Source organism: Prosopis cineraria, unplaced genomic scaffold (assembly GCF_029017545.1).
Source record: "Prosopis cineraria cultivar Desert tree isolate PC_DT_omini unplaced genomic scaffold, ASM2901754v1 PC13, whole genome shotgun sequence".
NCBI lineage: Eukaryota > Viridiplantae > Streptophyta > Magnoliopsida > Fabales > Fabaceae > Prosopis > Prosopis cineraria.
The window spans coordinates 35590990-35609910 of NW_026555344.1; the positions used below are offsets into that span (position 1 = coordinate 35590990).

General features: G+C 32.3%; 1 pseudogene; it reads left to right on the forward strand.

Moving 5' to 3' along the window:
• Window positions 1-8377: 8377 nt before the first annotated feature.
• LOC129290824 (pentatricopeptide repeat-containing protein At4g31850, chloroplastic-like) lies at window positions 8378-17214 on the forward strand (annotated as a pseudogene).
• Window positions 17215-18921: the final 1707 nt, after the last annotated feature.

Consider the following 18921-nt stretch of genomic DNA (forward strand, 5'->3'; position numbering starts at 1 on the left):
GAAACTTCTTTATAGTTTTCAGATGTGTCGTTAACATGATTGCGTCTGCAAACTGAATGAAGTCATGACTATGAAAGCCCCCAACAGTAAAGTCAAAAGTGGGCATTGAACGCCAAAGTGATCTCCACCTCTTGGACAAGAGGCTTATGGGCTATGGCTACAACTTCCCTCGTCAGGAGAAAATATAGGATATGGTGAAGCAGGGAGTCTGGTAAGCTACTAGTCCTATCAACCACTTTTACTTTGATTCCACCTTGTTGTTTGGACACAGATTTTGCTTGTTTGGATGCCAATTTTGACATATTTATTGTTATGTTGTAGCAATCCTTCAGTCAAAGGTAGTGAGGATAAAAATAAAAGTCACCAAAATATTAACTTGCGCATTTTGTTCTTTCTTTCAATGAGAATATATATCAGTCCAGATTATAGATGCACTACTGTAAAAAAAGCTTTTAATGTTTCTTTTTTAGGGATATTTACGTATCTATAGTGGGAGGTATAGATTGGGGCAATATGAAAAATTAAAAAATCTACATTACTTTTGAAAGTGACATGAATAATAAAAATCACATCCCTTTTTAACAAAAGGGGCGATATAGAAAATTAATAAATCTACATTACTTTTGAAAGTGACATGAATAATAAAAATCACATCCTTTTTTAACAAAAAGGAATGTGACTTATGAATAACCCACGTCCCATATTTGTAAAAAAGAGATGTGAATTATTATATTCAATGTCCCTTTTTTTAAAAAGGGACGTGGATTATGAATAACCCACGTCCCATATTTGTAAAAAAGATATGTGAATTATTATATTCAACATCCCTTTTTTCATAATAAGAAATGTGGATTATTAATAATCTACATCCTTTTTTGTTGGAACCACATCCCATATAACTGAAAAAGGAATGTAAAATATATATATATATATATATATATAATTTGTATTTTTCTTTGTAGCCACTAAATTTGTAAATTTTCACAACAGCAACAACTAAACATCTAATGTGTCCAACAAATAATAGTAGTAACAACATGAGCATGTATAGACTAAAGGAACACTAAAATCATTATCTATTTAAGTGTTCAATGTTTACAATCAAAGTTCAACAAATTACAACAATATACTAAATAAAGTTTCTAGCCTTCTAACTTCTAAGTCAAGCTAAAATCCTAATTGAACAAACTATAAAATTTAGACTATATAAATAACTCTTAAAGAAGTTGACCTGTTAGGCTATTTCAAATGTCATTTATCTCTTCATTAGGTGTAGGGGTACTCATTATTAAAAAGTTGCAAAATTTTATATGATTTTCATTAGATCTGGTAAAACTCTAAAGCCTCTGTACTCCCTCTCTAAATTTTCATTGAGATTAAACTATATACCAGGTGTAAATTCTCATCGGTATCAGATTGAATAATTTCCTACATATAATAGATAATATAGTATCCGTACTCTGTACTCCCTATTGTCGATGGCACTAGACAAATAACAATCAAATGATAAGCAGAAACAATAACATATATGTAATGATTGAAGATGAAGAACTTTAAATAAAAATTACTCACATTTGAAAATATCCAAGTCGGTGGGCCATTTTTTTTTTGTTTCACTTTTGGGTGGGCGACAGCTTCCCCCCGTTATATGATATATCTTTAATGAATAATAATGAAATTTAAATTAAAAAAACAAGAGATTAAAACAATTTAAATATAAAAAAAACTAATGTTTACAAACTATAAAACCTTAACGTACATGTTAAATATATCTTTAGTTTCACTACTAGGTTGCTTACATGTGATTGTGTAAATAACACCACCCAACATCACGAATCATGTCCTCCATTCTATCATCCCAATCTTCACAGTTGGCTCATTCTAGGACATACAAGTTTTCCTGCTTCCCCATACCATATCTATCTTGTATGCCTCAAATTTATCCCATCACAAATTAAATGCTCTTTTATTTCATCAATATCCAATCCAATCTTATTCATACAGTTGACACAAGGACAACAATACTTTTCATTTTTACTAGAAACATTTCTCCTAGCAAATTCAAGAAACCGATCCACACCATTCTCAGATTTCTCACTTGTTCTCCTAGCATTCATCCAATTACGATCCATTATATTTTCAACCATCACAAAGTTCATCAAATTAGCAATTCTCTAGCTCGCATAGACATGTTAAACTTTAGAAAAATTTTGATAAAGTTTCCCTTAAAAATGGGGCCTCTCCAAATATCAATAACAATAAATTAAACAATTTAACCAATCCAAATAATCAAATATGCTTAAATTTGAGCATATATCATGTATCACAAAATTTTAGCATATATCAAATAATCATGTATCAAATAATCCAAATAATCACAAACTTTAAGCATATATCAAATAATCATATATCATGTATCATGCATTAGAAATAACATTTTCAAAGCTAGGAAACTTAATTTTCTCAAAATCACCCAAATAAATTCACAATAATTTTTTAAAGCTACGCAGACATGTACCTTAATTTTGTGATAACTTCAACACAGATTAGCAAAGAATATCAAGCTTTTAAAAGCACAAACAATTATTCTAAAAAAATAAATAAATCAAAACAATGATAGAAAAATAAAGATTCGGGTATCAATCAAAACCAACATAGACCCCAAAATTATCAAAATTGTATCACCACTGGTACTACACATATTAAGGTTTTTAAAAAAAATTAGTAGGGTTTCCTTTACAAAAATGGGACCTCCAAAATTATAACATTATCAAATCAAGTATTTTAATCAGCAAAAATCATTAAATATCAAACTAAAGCATAAACGAAGGCTACTAATGCATTAGGAGAAGCTATGAATAAGAAAAGATATGAAAAGAGGAGACAACAATAAAAAAAATCTTCCAATACATTTCAATTCAATATAATAAAAATTATTATCTAGCAATGTAAAAAATAATTTTGAATAGAGGAGATATCAGTAAAAAAAATTCTAATAAGATAAGCAATATAATAAAAATTATAGGTTGGAGCTAAAAAAATATCCTGAGCAATAAAAAATATAATAAAATTATTGTCTAGCAATAATATAAAAATATCCTTCTAATAAATTTAAATTCCATATAATAAAAATTATTGTCTAGCAATACAAAAAATTAATTTTGAATAGAAGAGATATTAGTAAAAAAAAATTCTAATGGGATAAGCAATACAATAATAATTATGGGTTGGAGCTAAAAAAAATATATCCCAGGCATTAAAAAAATAATGGGATAAGCAAAAATTATTTAAAAAAATTACCTAGGTGGTGGAGGCAACGATGAGCAAGGTGGAGGAGCTGAGAGCCACTAACGGATAATGTTGGCTAAGGTGAACTAAGAGCTGAAGGGATCTAAGCTATGGGTGCTATGAGCTTTGGGGAGAGACAAGTTATGGGTCACGATGAGGAGAGGAGATGAGCTATGGGTGTCAAGCTTTGGGGGAGATGAGCTATGGTTTCACGAGACGAGGAAGGAGTTGAGCTGAAGGGGGAGTTAAGCTTCAGTAGGCAAGCTATAGGTGCCGAGCTTTGGGGAGATGAGCTATGAGTTTTACCAGATGAGAAAGGAGATGAGCTGAAGGGGGAGTTGGGGTTTCATGAAATGAGGAAGATGAGCTATAGGTTGCCATCAATTTGAGAGCTAGAGGCTTCTGTTTCTAAGCTGGAGGTTTTCAGAGAGATTCATGGGCGAAGACAAAAAAAAAGAAAGGAGGCAATTTAAATGCTCTTCTACGTCTCTTTTTTAGAAAAACTGAAAAAGAGACATGGATATTACAAAATTTTTCAAAAAAATTAAAATTAAAAGAAATTAAAATTTTGAGTTGGAGCTGTAATTTCTACTGAATTATTCACATCTCTTTTTGTGAAAAAGAATGTGGATATTATGAGATTTTGCAACCAAAAAAAAGTAAATTAATAATATCACATTACTTTTAATAAAAAATGACTTGATTAAGTTAATAGACAATACCAATTTAATTAATAAAACTTTTAAAAATAAAATCTATGTCTTTTTTTTATAAGAAATTGACGTAGATATTAAAATTAATATTTTCAATTTAATCACTCAAATTCACATCCCATTTTATTAAAAAGTGACATTTATAAGCTTAAATATTCAATCTAAATATTTATCTTCCCTGTAAAATGAATATTCTTCTTTTTACCTCCTCCATCTGCCTTTTCTGTTTTTTATAATAATTTTTATTTTCAAATTATTATTCTAATAATAAAATTTTTTTAACTATCAATTTGATTATTATTTTGTAAACTCAAATCCACGTCCCTTTTTACATAAAAAGTGATGTGGATTAGCTTCTAATTATTAGAACTTTTAAAAATAAATTTCACATCCTTTTTTATATAAAAGCATTTAGATAATTTTAATTTTAAAATTTATAATTTTAAATTAATCACTTAAATTCACATCCCATCTAGTCAAAAAAGGTCATGGATAAGCTTAAAATTATATTAAAATTTTTTAGTATAAAATTCACGTCCTTTCTTCATGAAAATAGATGTGAATTTTTTATATTATAAGTTTTTGGATTTCAATCATGTAATTTACATTTATTTTGGACATTGATTATTTAAATATAAATTATAATTCTTAATTTATTAAACTATTAAATTCACGTCTTTTTATATTAAAAAGAAACATAAATTAGTTTCTACGTCTATTTTTAACATAAGAGACGTGGATTAACATAATTTATTTTCAAATATCCACATCCTAAATTTAAAAAAATGACATAAATATTATTTTTTATGTCACTTTTTATTAAAAGTGACGTGGATATTTCTAATCACTAAGCATTTATTTAAAGAATTGTCACCACCTTTATTGAGGGAAGTAAATTGTGTTTTTTACAGTAGTGTGACCCTACTCAACAACCATCCAAATAAAGTTGGGAATAAGGGTTGGTAAATAAGGACTTGAGTTTGAAAAATTGAAGTGTTTTTAGGAAACTAGGCTTTAAAGTTCAACTTTAATAAGTCTTGAAAAAAAGGATTTGGGCTAAGCAACTTTGCTAGCTCTATTTCCCTTTTTTCTTTCCCTTATTTCAAATATAATGCACCATTTGGTTAGGCACATAAACGAAAACCTTAAACACACTCTTCAACTCTACAAATCTACTCTCCCTCTTAGCCTCTCCTCACGATCTCAGCTTTTCCTCCCTCTGGCTCTCAATCTTGACAAAGGACTCACAGTGCTCTCACATCTCATTTGTATTTATTGGATTTGATAAGATTAATTTGGAGCAAAAAAAAATTTATTTGAAAAATACATATTAAATGTGGATATTTAGTATGTATAGTTAATTTATAAAAAAATTAATATTAAATGTGAATAATTCATATTAAATCTACTGTCCAGAGTATATTTGTTTGGATAGTTAATTTATAAAAAAAAATTAAGTTATCAAATTTGGACCATTAATATTAAATTTAGACTATCTAGATTGGTAACTGGATTTAGTTAAAAATTTTATAATTTTTTATTTTTTAAAAGGGTTGAGGTGCTTTGTTACTCTTGAAGTTATTCTCAATGAGCAATTTTACCCCTATACTGATAAATAAGATAATTTTATCTCTGAACTATTTTTTTTGGAGGAGCAAAAAATCCCTTTCAACAAGGTGCTTGCCTTACTTAACAGCACAAGGATAAAATTGCTCTTTGAAAAAAAATTTAAGAATAAAAATATATCTCAATCTTTTTTCAAAAAATAAAACATTAAATCTATACTATTTAGATTATCTAGATTTTGTTGCAGGTGCAATAAAGCCTTAGAAGGAGTGGGGTTTCAGAGGAGCAAAGTCGAGTCCGCATGTATATAGTAAAAGATACTTAAATAGGCCTTCAAAGGTACAAAGTCGAGTCCATATATATATAGCAAAAGATACTAAAACCAATTTGAAAAATGACAGCCTGTTAAATGGCATTTATATTTTTTAAAAAATTAATTTTTACAATTATCGGATGTGAGGATGTCTTGAATAACAAACAAAAATGGTTAAACCAATAAATTGTTTGGCCCATCAATCCAATTTTTGAATCCTTGGTATATGTAATTTGTGAGATTGAGAATCTCCCACCCATCATATCTCACCTCATTCTTTACTTAAAAATGTAAAGTAAGTTTTTAGCCAAAATAAAAAAAGTAAAATAAAGTTAGATCTAGTGAAAAGATTAGTTACCTATAAGTAATAACATATAATGTGTTCAACCAAGATTTAAAATATGATAGTTGCATTGTACCCAGTTAAATAATAATTTATAAAGATTCCTTTTTTTTTTTTGCCCTTCCTTGAAATAAAAAGGTAAGACGGATTAAAATAAAAAAAATATCTATGGTTTTTCCCTCATGTGAAGCGTATAGTTATAATTTTTTAGATTTTGGCCCGTTTGAAACCGAATTGTTTACACATCAAATTATATATAAAAAGAGAATACAATTATATTTACAAAATATGAAATATAAATTTTTTTTGAGCAAAATAAAATATGAAATATAACTTGTAAATTAAATATTTTTACTTGTAAATTATGAAGTTGTGATTGTAAGTGAAGAATAAATATAATTTTATTTTATTATTTATAAATACAAAAAAACTTGTGAATTAATAATTTATACTCGAAAAAAAAATCGAAATTTCAGTAATCCTAAGTAAAGAATAAACATAATTTCAATTTATTAAATATAAAACATGAAATTATGTATTTGGGAAAATTACGTAAAAAGTCTTGTGTGAGAGAGTTACCCGCTGCAAGGGAGACGAGTGGTTGACAGCAGACAGCAGACCCAAAAGCTAGGTCCACAAATTGAAGGAAGCCATTCCACACGTAGAGTCGGTAATTTGGATTAAATCTGATGGGTTAGTTTAAATTAACTTGAAAAATTTTAAGATTGGGTTTAAAAAAAAGGATATTTTTTATGTTCAGGCTTATTCAGGCCAGCCCGAATAGACTCGAAAAAATTCAGGCTAAGCTTGATCGGGTTCGGACTTGGCTCGAATACCCGAATAAAACAATTATATTTTTAAAAAATATAAAATATAATAAATATTAGTTAATTCTTTAAGTTTTAGATCATTTATACTAAAATATCATATATTTGAGTCCTAGACATCATTTAAGTATTTAAAAATGTATTTTATATTTTTTATAAAATAAAATAATTAATTTTAAAGTAAAAAAATAATTAAAAATAATTTTAAAAATTAAATTCAGGTATTCGGGCTGCCCGAAGCTCGAAAAAATTCGAGTTATATTTGACTATTCGAACTTTTTAAAAAGTCAGGCTTTTTTAAATTCGGGCCTATTCGAGCCGAGCCCGGTCTGTCCGAATATCTGGCTCTACCCACACGAGTCCAAAAGATGAAATTGTCTCCCAATAACATCGTGGAGAACTTTTCCAAAATGTAAAAAGCTTATCGAAACCTATGCGTAGGGGTGTTCACGGGACGGGACGGGATCGGGACGCCCCCGTCCCATGTCCCGTCCCGAGAAAAAGATCGGGACTGAATTTTAGTCCCGTGTCCCGTCCCGTCCCGAAAGTCGTCCCGTCCCGTTAAGAGTCGGGACGGGACCGGGACAAGATCGGGACGTCCCGCCGTCCCGATAAATGAAATAATATTGAAAAAAGATCTGGATAATAACATTCATTAAAATTTTAAATCATATAATTTATTAAGTTTAAAATCAAAACAACACAAGTACATAAATAACAATAATTTAAAATCAATTATTGAATTATATTAATCATAACTACACATTATAATAATAAACACAAATGATCTTTACACTGTAAGATTAGTAACAACAGACAAGTCAAACATAACATCAAATCATTGTTATTCTACTTTAGTGAAGATGTACTAAGCTAATTACTCTTCTAAAAATAAGCAAAAAATACGTTGTAAATAAAAGTTATTAAATAGATATATATAAAAATAAATTATATTAATATAATTAATATATTATAAAGAAAGATATCGCCATGTTTACTTCATGCCATTAAAATTATCAATATAAAAAAACTTTAGTTTTAAATAAGAATTGTAAGTATTAAATTATAATTGATATAATTAATATAAGTATAAATTATATTAATATAATTAATATATTTAAAATAAAAAATAATATATATAATATTCGGGACGGGACGGGACGTCCCGATGGTAATCCCGTGTCCCGTCCCGTCCCGAACCTCTTTCCTGTCCCGTCCCGTAAAGTCCCGTCCCGATTAGTTTCGGGCCGGGACAAGACCCGTCCCGATATGATCGGGACGATACCGGGCCAATCGGGACGGGTCCGGACTGAACACCCCTACCTATGCGGACGATTATTCCGAATATCTATCTTCAGTTCGTGGAAGCCTGAGTTCACTGTTCCCTTCCTCTTTCACGCCCAGGTTAGTGCCTCCTTGTCAAAGCATTAATTTTTTAAATTACGGAAAAGGACCCCATCCTTATTTGTTGTGATTTTCCCTTATTACTACTACGGCTGCTGCTGCTGCGTTTCCATGGCAGTCCTAATCCTCTGCTCAAGCATGTGTCTTAGTAGTATATCTTATGATTGTGCCTTGACGGATGGTAATATCTACGTTTTTAATATAATGGGTGGTCGAGACGGAGCAATTGTGTAAATATGAAGATTTTACCCCGTGTTTCTCCAATGAATAGGAAGAAACATGGAATAAAGCAAGTGGGCATTGGAACGAGTTGTTCACATGAGGTGGTTATGGTAAATGAGAAGAGAAGAGAAAAAGTGTCATCTGAAGAAGTTATGAGCGTTCTCAAGTCGATGTCGGAACCTAATTCTGCTCTTTCCTACTTTAACTCAGTTGCCCAGTTGCCTAATTTTGTGCATACGACCGAAGCGTGCAATTACATGCTTGAGTTCTTAAGGATTCACTGTAGGATTGGGGATATGGCTTTTGTCTTCGACTTGATGCAAAAGCGGATTGTCAAGAGAAATTTGAATACATACTCGATCATTTTTGGAGCTCTTTCTGTCAAAGGGGGGATTTGGCCAGCACCATTTGCACTTGGAAAAATGAGGAAAGCTGGGTTTGTCTTGAATGCATATTCATTTAACGGACTGATCCATTTACTGCTCCAATCTGGCTCTTGTAGGGAGGCTTTGGAGGTTTATGGAAGAATTGTCACAGAAGAAATAAAGCCTAGCATAAAGACCTGCTCAGCACTAATGGTAGCCTTGGGGAAGAGAAAGGATACTGGTACCGTAATGGGTTTATTGGAAGGGATGGAAACGTTGGGTTTGAAGCCAAATATTTTTTACATATACTATATGTATTATAGTGCTTGGGAGAGCTGGGAAAATTGTCGATGCCTATGGGATTTTGAAGAAAATGGAAGATGATGTCTGTGGACCAGATGTTGTTACTTACACAGTTCTAATTGATGCGCTTTGTGCTGCAGGGAAACTTGATAATGCCACGGAGTTATATACTAAGATGAGAACTAGCAGTCACAAGCCTGATCGAATAATCTACACTGCCTTAAGGGACAAGCTCAGTGACTATGGTGACTCGGGTGCAGTGAAAAACTCTGGAGTGAGATGGAAGCTGAAGGTTATGCTCCTGACGTGGCTGCTTATACCATACTTATTGATGCTTTATGCAAATCTGGGAATGTTGATCAGGCTTTTGCTATGTTGGATGTCATGAGTGCTAAAGGAAATTTTCCAAATCTTCATACTTACAACACTCTAATATCAGGACTTCTGCGGTTGAGAAGGTTGGATGAGGCATTGGAGCTTTTCAACGATATGAAATCTTTGGGTGTTGAACCTACTGCCTATACATGTGTTCTTTTCATTGATTATTATGGAAAGTCTGGTGCTCCTGAAAATGCTCTTGACACTTATACGAAAATGAAATGTAGTGGAATTTTGCCAAGTATAGTAGCTTCTAATGCTTCTTTATATAGTTTTGCTAAAATGGGTAGGATTAGAGAAGCAAAGGAAATATTCAGTGAGATTCAAAATTGTGGACTTGCTCCAGATACCTGTAATACAATGATGAAGTGCTATAGCAAAGTGGGGCAAATAGATGAAGCCTTAAAGCTTCTGGTTGAAATGATGGGCAATGGGTGTGAGCCTGATGTAATTATAGTCAATTCTTTAATTGACACACTTTACAAGGCTGATCAGGGTGATGAGGCATGGGAAATGTTTGGGAGAATGAATGATATGAAGCTTGTTCGCACAGTTGTGACATACAACACTTTACTTGCTGGATTGGGGAAAGAGGGAAAGCTTCAAAAGGCACTTGAATTGTTTGAAAGTATGACAGAATGTGGATATCCCCCAAACATAGTAACTTTTAACACAATCCTTGATTGTCTTTGCTAGAATGACGTGATTGATTTGGCCTTGAAGATGCTGTATGAAATGACAAGAATTGCCTTCCTGATGTTGTGACTTATAACTCCATCATCTGATCAAAGAAGATAGAACAGATGGTGCGTTCTGATTTTACCATCAGATGAAGAAATTTCTATACCCTGACGAAGTAACTCTGTGCACCCTTCTTCCTGGTGTTTTGAGGCATGGGAGGTAAGATTGTCATGTAATTCACACACAAGGTTTGTTTACAGACATGCAAACAATTCTGGGAAGAGTTAATGGATGCTATTCTAATTCAAACCAAACCAAATTAGAAAAAGCCATTTTATTTGCTGAAAAGTTGGTATGCAATTCGATTTGCCAAAATGACTATAGTTTTACCACTAGTCAGAGTACTGTGTAAGCAAAACAAGGCCATAGATGCTCAAAATTTATTTGACAAATTCACAAAAGCCTTGGGAATTCACCCAACCTTGGAAACATATAATTGCTTGATGGATGGACTTTTGGGATGTAATATCAATGAAAAAGCCTGGGATCTTTATGCTGAGATGAAAAATATTGATTGTGGGCCAGATATTTTTACCTATAACTTGTTGCTTGATGCTCTTGGGAAATCCTGGAAGATTGATGAACTTTTTGAGCTTTACAAGGAGATGCTTTCTAGGGGTTGCAAGCTTAATGCAGTAACCCATAATATTATCATTTCTGCCCTTGTGAAATCTAATAGCTTGAACAAAGCATTAGATGTATCCTACGATCTTGTAAGTGCTGATTTCTCTCCCACTCCTTGTACATATGGCCCTCTTATAGATGGTCTTTTGAAGGCTGGAAGGTTGGAGGAAGTGATGCAACTCTTTGATGATATGACAGACTACCAATGTGAGCCAAACTGTGCAATTTACAATATTCTTATTAATGGATTTGGGAAAGCAGGTAAAATTGGAATAGCGTGTGATTTGTTCAAAAGGATGGTTAAAGAAGGAATAAGACCTGATTTGAAGTCTTACACCATTCTTGTAGAGCGCCTGTGCATGGTAGGTAGAATTGATGATGCTCTGCACTACTTTGAGGAACTAAAGCTAATTGGCCTTGATCCTGACTCAGTTTCTTACAATCTTATCATCAATGGTCTTGGAAGGTCGCGTAGGTTGGAGGATGCTGTTTCTCTTTTCAGTGAAATGAAGAGTAGGGGCATCACTCCTGATCTTTACACATACAGTTCACTGATTCTTAATTTCAGGTTGGTTGGTATGGTGGACCAAGCGGGAATGATTTATGAAGAACTACTATAAGCGGATCTTGAACCTAATCACTTACAATGCTCTCGTTCGAGGATATAGTATCTCAGGCAATTCAGACCAGGCCTTTGCAGTGTACAAGAAGATGATGGTTGGGAGATGCAGCGCTAATTCAGGAATATATGCTCAGCTTCCTAATCAATGCTGACTTTTTATCACATGGAGTCATTTGTTATCTGTGTCATTGTGTATATCTTCGATGGGGCCATGTGAGGTAACTATAACTTCCATTTTTCTTGAGAGACCCAATATCATCCGAATGATATTGCAATCAAAGCTTATAATTGGTTTACTCCAGGCATTATGACTTGCCTCCACAATCTCGAGGACTATATGTATATGACTTCATTCAGGCAATGCCTCAACAATTTTCAGTACTTGTCAATCAAATTGAACCGAGTATTCAACCCTTGCAGAATGTAGTTTTTGCCTTCCAAGCCAGAATACATGTTTGCAATTGTTTCTATTCAATCAGTAATTTTGGTGACTGCAGACCTACACTCCCAATCTATTTCTAGTTGTCCATGTGGCCTTCATCTTGCATACTTGGAGGAGGAACAAACTGTCACGAGATACCATCACATGAAGGCTCAAAATAATAAAGTCTCTGAAAAAGATGTGGTTATTCATACTGACCAAATAAGTACAGCCCCTAAAGTTCTTGGCCAAAGATTGTTGATCTTCTTCGTATGTATTTCTACTTCAGATGAACAATTTGTGGACACAATTCAAAATTGTTAAATAGCATGTAATTAGAGAGTTGAGTTGAATGGCAAAATTACAAGCTTTAGGAATAATTAAATATAAGTTGACATTTTCAGCGTAAACATAGTATTATTTGAAACATTGTAATTCACTTATTGAAATTATTTTTGTTACATTCTTACTCTGAGCAGGAAAGGTAACCTTATGCAATATGAAGGGCTAACATTTGATCCGTGAATCTATGGATCCCTGGAATGGTAAAATAAGTTGTGTAAATCTGTAGTTATGGTTTTTTATGTTTCTTTGGTCCACAGATACTCTGTAGTTATGGTTTACATATGCTTATTTGGTGGTTTCGGAGGAAATGGAGCAAGTTATTCAGATTATTCATTATGCTGCCTTGCATTTTATGACATATGAGCTGTACAAATGTTGGATCTTGCAGAATTGTCCAGTGTTAGGATCAGGTTCTGTTGTCGATCTTTCTGGAAGCACTTCAGTTTTATGTACATATCCTTTGGACTTTGCTTGTACAAAACTCGCTTATCAGGTAGGGATCTCCGCTAAACATTTTGACCCATTTGAAAACATTTGAGCTAGATGTCTACTCTCTTGCAAATCCATATTCAATTTCATATTGTAAATGCCTTATTTCGTTATATTTTTCTTCTGCTTCAAATGGGGAAAAGAAGAGGTGACAAAGGAAGACATTTGTGTTAACTTCCAAGGTAGACCAACAAAGAATTTGTCATGGTGTCAGGTGTTTGTAGAACTCTTAAAGCATGCCTGGATAGACTTTCATAAAATTTAGCTTGATAAGAAATAGATCAGAAAGAACACGAATGATATTTACTGTTTAAATACTTATGGCCCTTGGCTTATTTCACAAAAGGTGACACAGTCAACTATGAGTATCAATGCATTCAATAACATGTTAAAGAATGTCGGCTTAAAGATTCATTTATATTTAGGACAGTTTATTAGTATGTTTCAACTTAATCCTCTTGAATGGAATGTGTCCTGTTCTCTGTAATTCTCTACTAACCCTTTGTAAGTCACTTAAAATATGCACATGCATCAACCTTAGATTTTTGTTTTAATTCATGTGTCGTGTGTAACAGCTTATTTCTACCTTGATATTAGTTGAACCCGTACCATTTATTTCATAAATTTATTCTGTAAGTGGTATTATATCCATTTCTTAGTGCTTTAGAAGTAGAGGTTGTCTTTTAAGGATGAATTGTTCGCATCATACAATCGAAGTCTTTGTCAAAATATTATAGGTGGTACACGCAAGAAGAAGTATAAGAGACGACATGAAAGATGTTCTTTCTCAACCAGCACATAATGGAATTAAAAGTGTGCTTCTAGTGCTACAAGGAAGGGGGAGTTCGTGGTCTTTATAGAGGTGTAGGTATGTATATCCCAGGATTTAGACATAAAATTTTATTGGTCCATGTCATGTTAAGCATTAGTTGCTATTGATAAAGAATGTGTTTTTCTTTGGCAGTATCCCCCTAAATTGTTTTGATATGCAATTACAGGATTATTTTTTAGTGTCATCTAGACTGCCTGGTTCTTTTGTCCAGAGTCTTAAACTATTTTTAGCTTACATGCACATATCCCATGAATATTTTTAGATTGCAAAGTACTTTACCACTTTTGATTTCTCATAAAGATACGATTTCCATGAATTTTTGCTTCCTATCTGGAATATCAACTTAGTTTATGCCTACTTGCTTTTTTATTTTTAATTTTTTGTTCCAACTTCCAGTAATTAGCTGTGAAACTCCATGCAACAACAACAAGCCTTTATCCCACTAGGTGGGGTCGGCTACATGGATTGCAAGACGCCATTGTGCTCTATCATTTATTAAGCTTTTAGAAATATTATTAATTAAGAGATCACGTTCAACAACTTCCAAGAGTGTTCTCTTAGGCCTTCCTCTACCTCTCTTAATCGGACTCAAAGTTATATGTTCCACTCTTCTCACTGGTGCCTCCCTTGGTCTTCTTTGTACATGCCCAAACCATCTCAACCGATTTTCTACCATTTTTTCCTCAATAGGTGCCACCCTCACTTTTTCACGTATGTGCTCATTCATGATATTATTATATTTTTTGAAAGGGCTTGACTTCATAGCAAGAGTTTTCTGGTTTTTATTTATTTGTATAGATAATTGAAGATGACCGTGTGGAGGCTCATGAATTGTGCACCAGAAAGGAATTTGCAAGATGACTGGTTAAATCAAATTCTTTTCTGGAATGGTCAGTGTCTAACCAAAAGCATGAACATGACTTTGTAGTTGGAAATGCTTTAGAGCTGAAACTTCTCTATTTCTGTGATTTTTTTGTAAATGGATTTCTTTGTCTTTAATGTATCTAAAACGCAGTATCAAGGTTGAAGACCCAGATTTGCGGCCATCCAAGGTAAAGGATGATTGGTCTTTACTCCTAGAATAAAATCTGTTTTCTGCGGGCAGAAGTTTAATAATTTTAACCCCCCCCCCTCTTTCTCTCAATTTGTAATTAAAGCCTTTGCAGAAGCTGGTGTCATCCCCTGCAAATTATCTTCAAAAAGTTGGTTCAATTCCTGTGGACCTGAAGGTCAAGAGAACTTGAAATTCTTTCCTGATAGGTAAATTTATACTCACCTCTTTTCCTCATCAATGAATTTCTGTTTTGCTCTACTAATTGTATGCTGTTTTTCAATAGCATAGAATGAATTGTTATGCCACCTTATTATGTTAAGCACCTTTAAGAAAATATCTTATATAGAAGCTTTGTTTTTTGACAAATAATAGGGACAGTAAATCAACGTCCTTACATGCATTCACTTTATTCATGATGCAACTAAGAAACAGCAAAAGCAAGCATTGGCAAGCTAATCAGAAATGCTTAATTGTTTGCCTTCATGTGAATGAGATTCACATCAAGAATATTGTATTGCACTGACAGCCAGTTTTGTGATAGAATTTTGTATCATGAAGAGATAGGTTGTTTCACTGCCTCTCCTATATTAGATTGAAAGTTAAGGGAATTTAGTACCTGAAAGTTTATTTTAGGGTTATGGGCTCCTACGTAAAGATTAGCCTTCACCTTGCTTTCATCATATATAATGAATCAGGGGATCTAAGATAAGCCTTTTGATGAGGCATGAATCTTGCAAGTCTTGGTAAGCTTACAGAAAGTACTTGTCTTTAATGTTTCCCAATTGCTCTAACTTCTCTTAGATATTGTTTGATCCAAGGAAGTACCAAGCTTTCATAACTGATTTTATTTGCTTTGGCCTACTGTTTCTGTAAATATTATTCAACATGATGGGAAAATTGATAAAAATATTGCATATAGCACACAAGTTAGGTTGTTTAATTGGAGAAAGACTAAACGAATTACTTGTAATCGTACTTAATAAACTTAAAGAAAAGTTTTATCATGCAACAACAACAACGGGAAGTTTTATTATGCTGCTATAGAAATAGCTATGTTATGTGGTAGTAAATGTTGGGCTCTAATGTGATAGCAAGGGATAAAGTTGGAGTGGCAGAGATAAGAATGTTGAGATGAATGTGCATACATACACATAAAGATAAAATCCAAAATGAGCATATACAAGAAAAAGTGGGTGCAACACCCATTAGGAAGGGTAGAGGAAGGTCAAAAAAAATATTTTTGGAAGTTGTTGAATGAGACTTTTGAGTTAGCAACATTTTTAGAAGTTTGATAAATAATAGAGTACAATGGCATCATGCAATTCATATAACCGATTTCATCTAGTGGGATAAAGGCTTCTTGTTGCGTACTGTTTCTGTAAATATTGTTCCAAAATTACTGGATCAAGATAGCTGGCTCTTCTTTTATGTAACTTTCTATAATTCTACCAAACCCTGAATATACACATACCTACGGATATGAGAAATGTCAAGAGTCGAAGCTTATTTGAGCAGTTATTGGAAATCATGTTCAAAGTATGATTTTGATTGTTTCTTGATTTCACTGCAAATACTTAAACCAATCAGATGTTATAATTCCAAAGAAATCCAATCCTCTCTTTGGAAAGAGGCACATTAGGTATAAGATATAATAAAGTAGCACATACGGAGTGATTCTGAAAGTTGATATTGTTAATTATAAATTATAAATTATTGATCTTTATTCTGTTCCTTATCTTTTTTATTTATACTCATTCATGTTATTATTTAAACTGTGCAGATACAATTTAAGTGCGTCTACATCTTATCAAGGTCAAGATTTCTGAAAATGGCATTCATGAAAAAAGGTACACTGAAGCCTTCTTTGACACTTGTGACTTGCCTCACTTTGGCAGAGAAGCATGGTTCTTGCCACAAGCATGAGTACAGAGGTTGTCTTTATTTTTTGCATTGAATCAATTTTAATTATTTTTTGTTGCTTCAAAGAGTGACGGAATGTGTCTTAAAAAATCCTACTTTAAGACGATCCAAAAATTCTTTCCACTTTAATTTGCTAGAAGTGTTAGTTAATTCCATTAAGCCTATTTGTTTTTTACTTCTTTCTTTTCATTTAGGACGGATTTGCAGAGATAAAGAGGTGTTGAAGACCAAAATTACCATACGACCTTCTTTTTCTGTTTGTCATGCAGTCTGCATACATCTTACCCTTTTGTAATTATCTATTACTAATTATTTGATTTTGGTCTTGGAATCCTAAATTGCCATATAATAAAAGTATATTGTAGGTCAAAACATGTCTTTTATAGGAGAGTAACTGTTTAATTATGAATAGAGCGAGTTTACAATAAATCATTTATGTTTACATGTTTTCAGTTACTTGTCATCCTTCACAAGGGGAAAAGGAAATAAAAACCTTCTCTATGCAACACATAGGGATTAAAAATCAATTTGACGAAGAATATGTAGCTTTCCTAGATTCTATTCATGTTAGATTAAATGAATCTCAATATCTGTAAGACTTTTAATAACTTTATTTTTTCCAAGATTCCATTTCATGTTCAATTAAATATTTCTCATTACAAATTAAACTTGACGGACTTTTAGAGCCTTGCCCAATCAAATTTTACATCGGCATGTATTAATATAATTATATATAGTAGAAGATGCTCAAACCAATTTGGTCAAAGGAAAATTGCTTGAACCAATAAAATGTTTGGCTGATCTAGTTGGATTTTTAAAACCTTTGTTATATGTACCTTGTGGGATTGAAATTCAAATCTTCCACCCATCATATCTCACCTCATTTTTAAGTTTAAGATATAGTATGCGTTTGGTTTTTAGTTTGTCAAAAGTCAGTTTGATAAAAGTTCATTTGGCAAAAGTCAGTTTCGTGAAAGTCAGTTGTTGTAACGAAATTTGTGTTTGGATATATTTTTTCAAAAGTCAGTTTGGCAAATTGAAAGTTGTTTGGATTAATAAAAATTTGTGCTTTTCAAATGTACTTTTTAATATGTAATGATCAAAAAGGACATTGATTTATGATAATTTATAATTTTTATTATACAAATGTAATATATTAAAAAAAGGTGAAACAAATTTAAAATGACATAAAATTTAAAATGTTAAATATTAAGAATAAAAAAATAAAATTTAATTTTAGAAAAAAATTATGTAATAAATAGTTAAACATTTATTAATATTGAATAGTTACATGATTAATGGTTCGATCTATAATATATAATCTGATCTCTAATAGAATCTTGAACCCTATTCATTTCTCTATCAGAAGCTATGCTTGAAATTGCATTTGGAATTGTTGATGAAAATGCAGGCTCATCAGTATCATCGATAGTGTTAACCATATTTTCATCCTCAAAATGCCTGAAGTCAGAATCAATTACAGATTTTCTTCTAATAAAATTATGTATAGCCATTGTTGCACCAACAATACGAACTTGCTGCACAAATGGATAGCTAGGCATATGTCGTAAGATTGCGAATTTATTTTTCTAAACCCCGAAAGTCCTTTCAATCATGGTCCTTAAGCTTGAATGATAATAATTAAAAATCTCATTATTATTTGCAAATCCAGATGAACGCTTGAAATCTGGGAGGTAGTACCTATAAGATCTATAAGGACCTAAATATCCACGTGGAGTTAGATAGCCAGCATCTAACAAATAATATTTACCTACCAATAAAAAACAGAAATTATAAGATCCTAAAAAATATTAAAATAATTGTTTAAATTAGATAAATATGAAATATACCTTGGGGTGGATGTGGAAATTTCATGTCCGGCCTTATGAGAGCATAGTCAAACAAACGAGTATCATAAGCAGTCCCTTCCCATCCAGCCATGACATAAGTGAAGCACATATCCCAATCACATGCGACCATTATATATTGTGTTGGAATACCTTTCCTTCCAATATATTTCCCTTGCTCTTCAACACTAACCACACACGGGATATGTGTGCCATCAATTGCTCCTATGGCATCTTTAAAGAATGGCCAATATTGCGGATCACCTAAAATTTTTGGATGAATATCTTGAAAAGTGCGATCTTT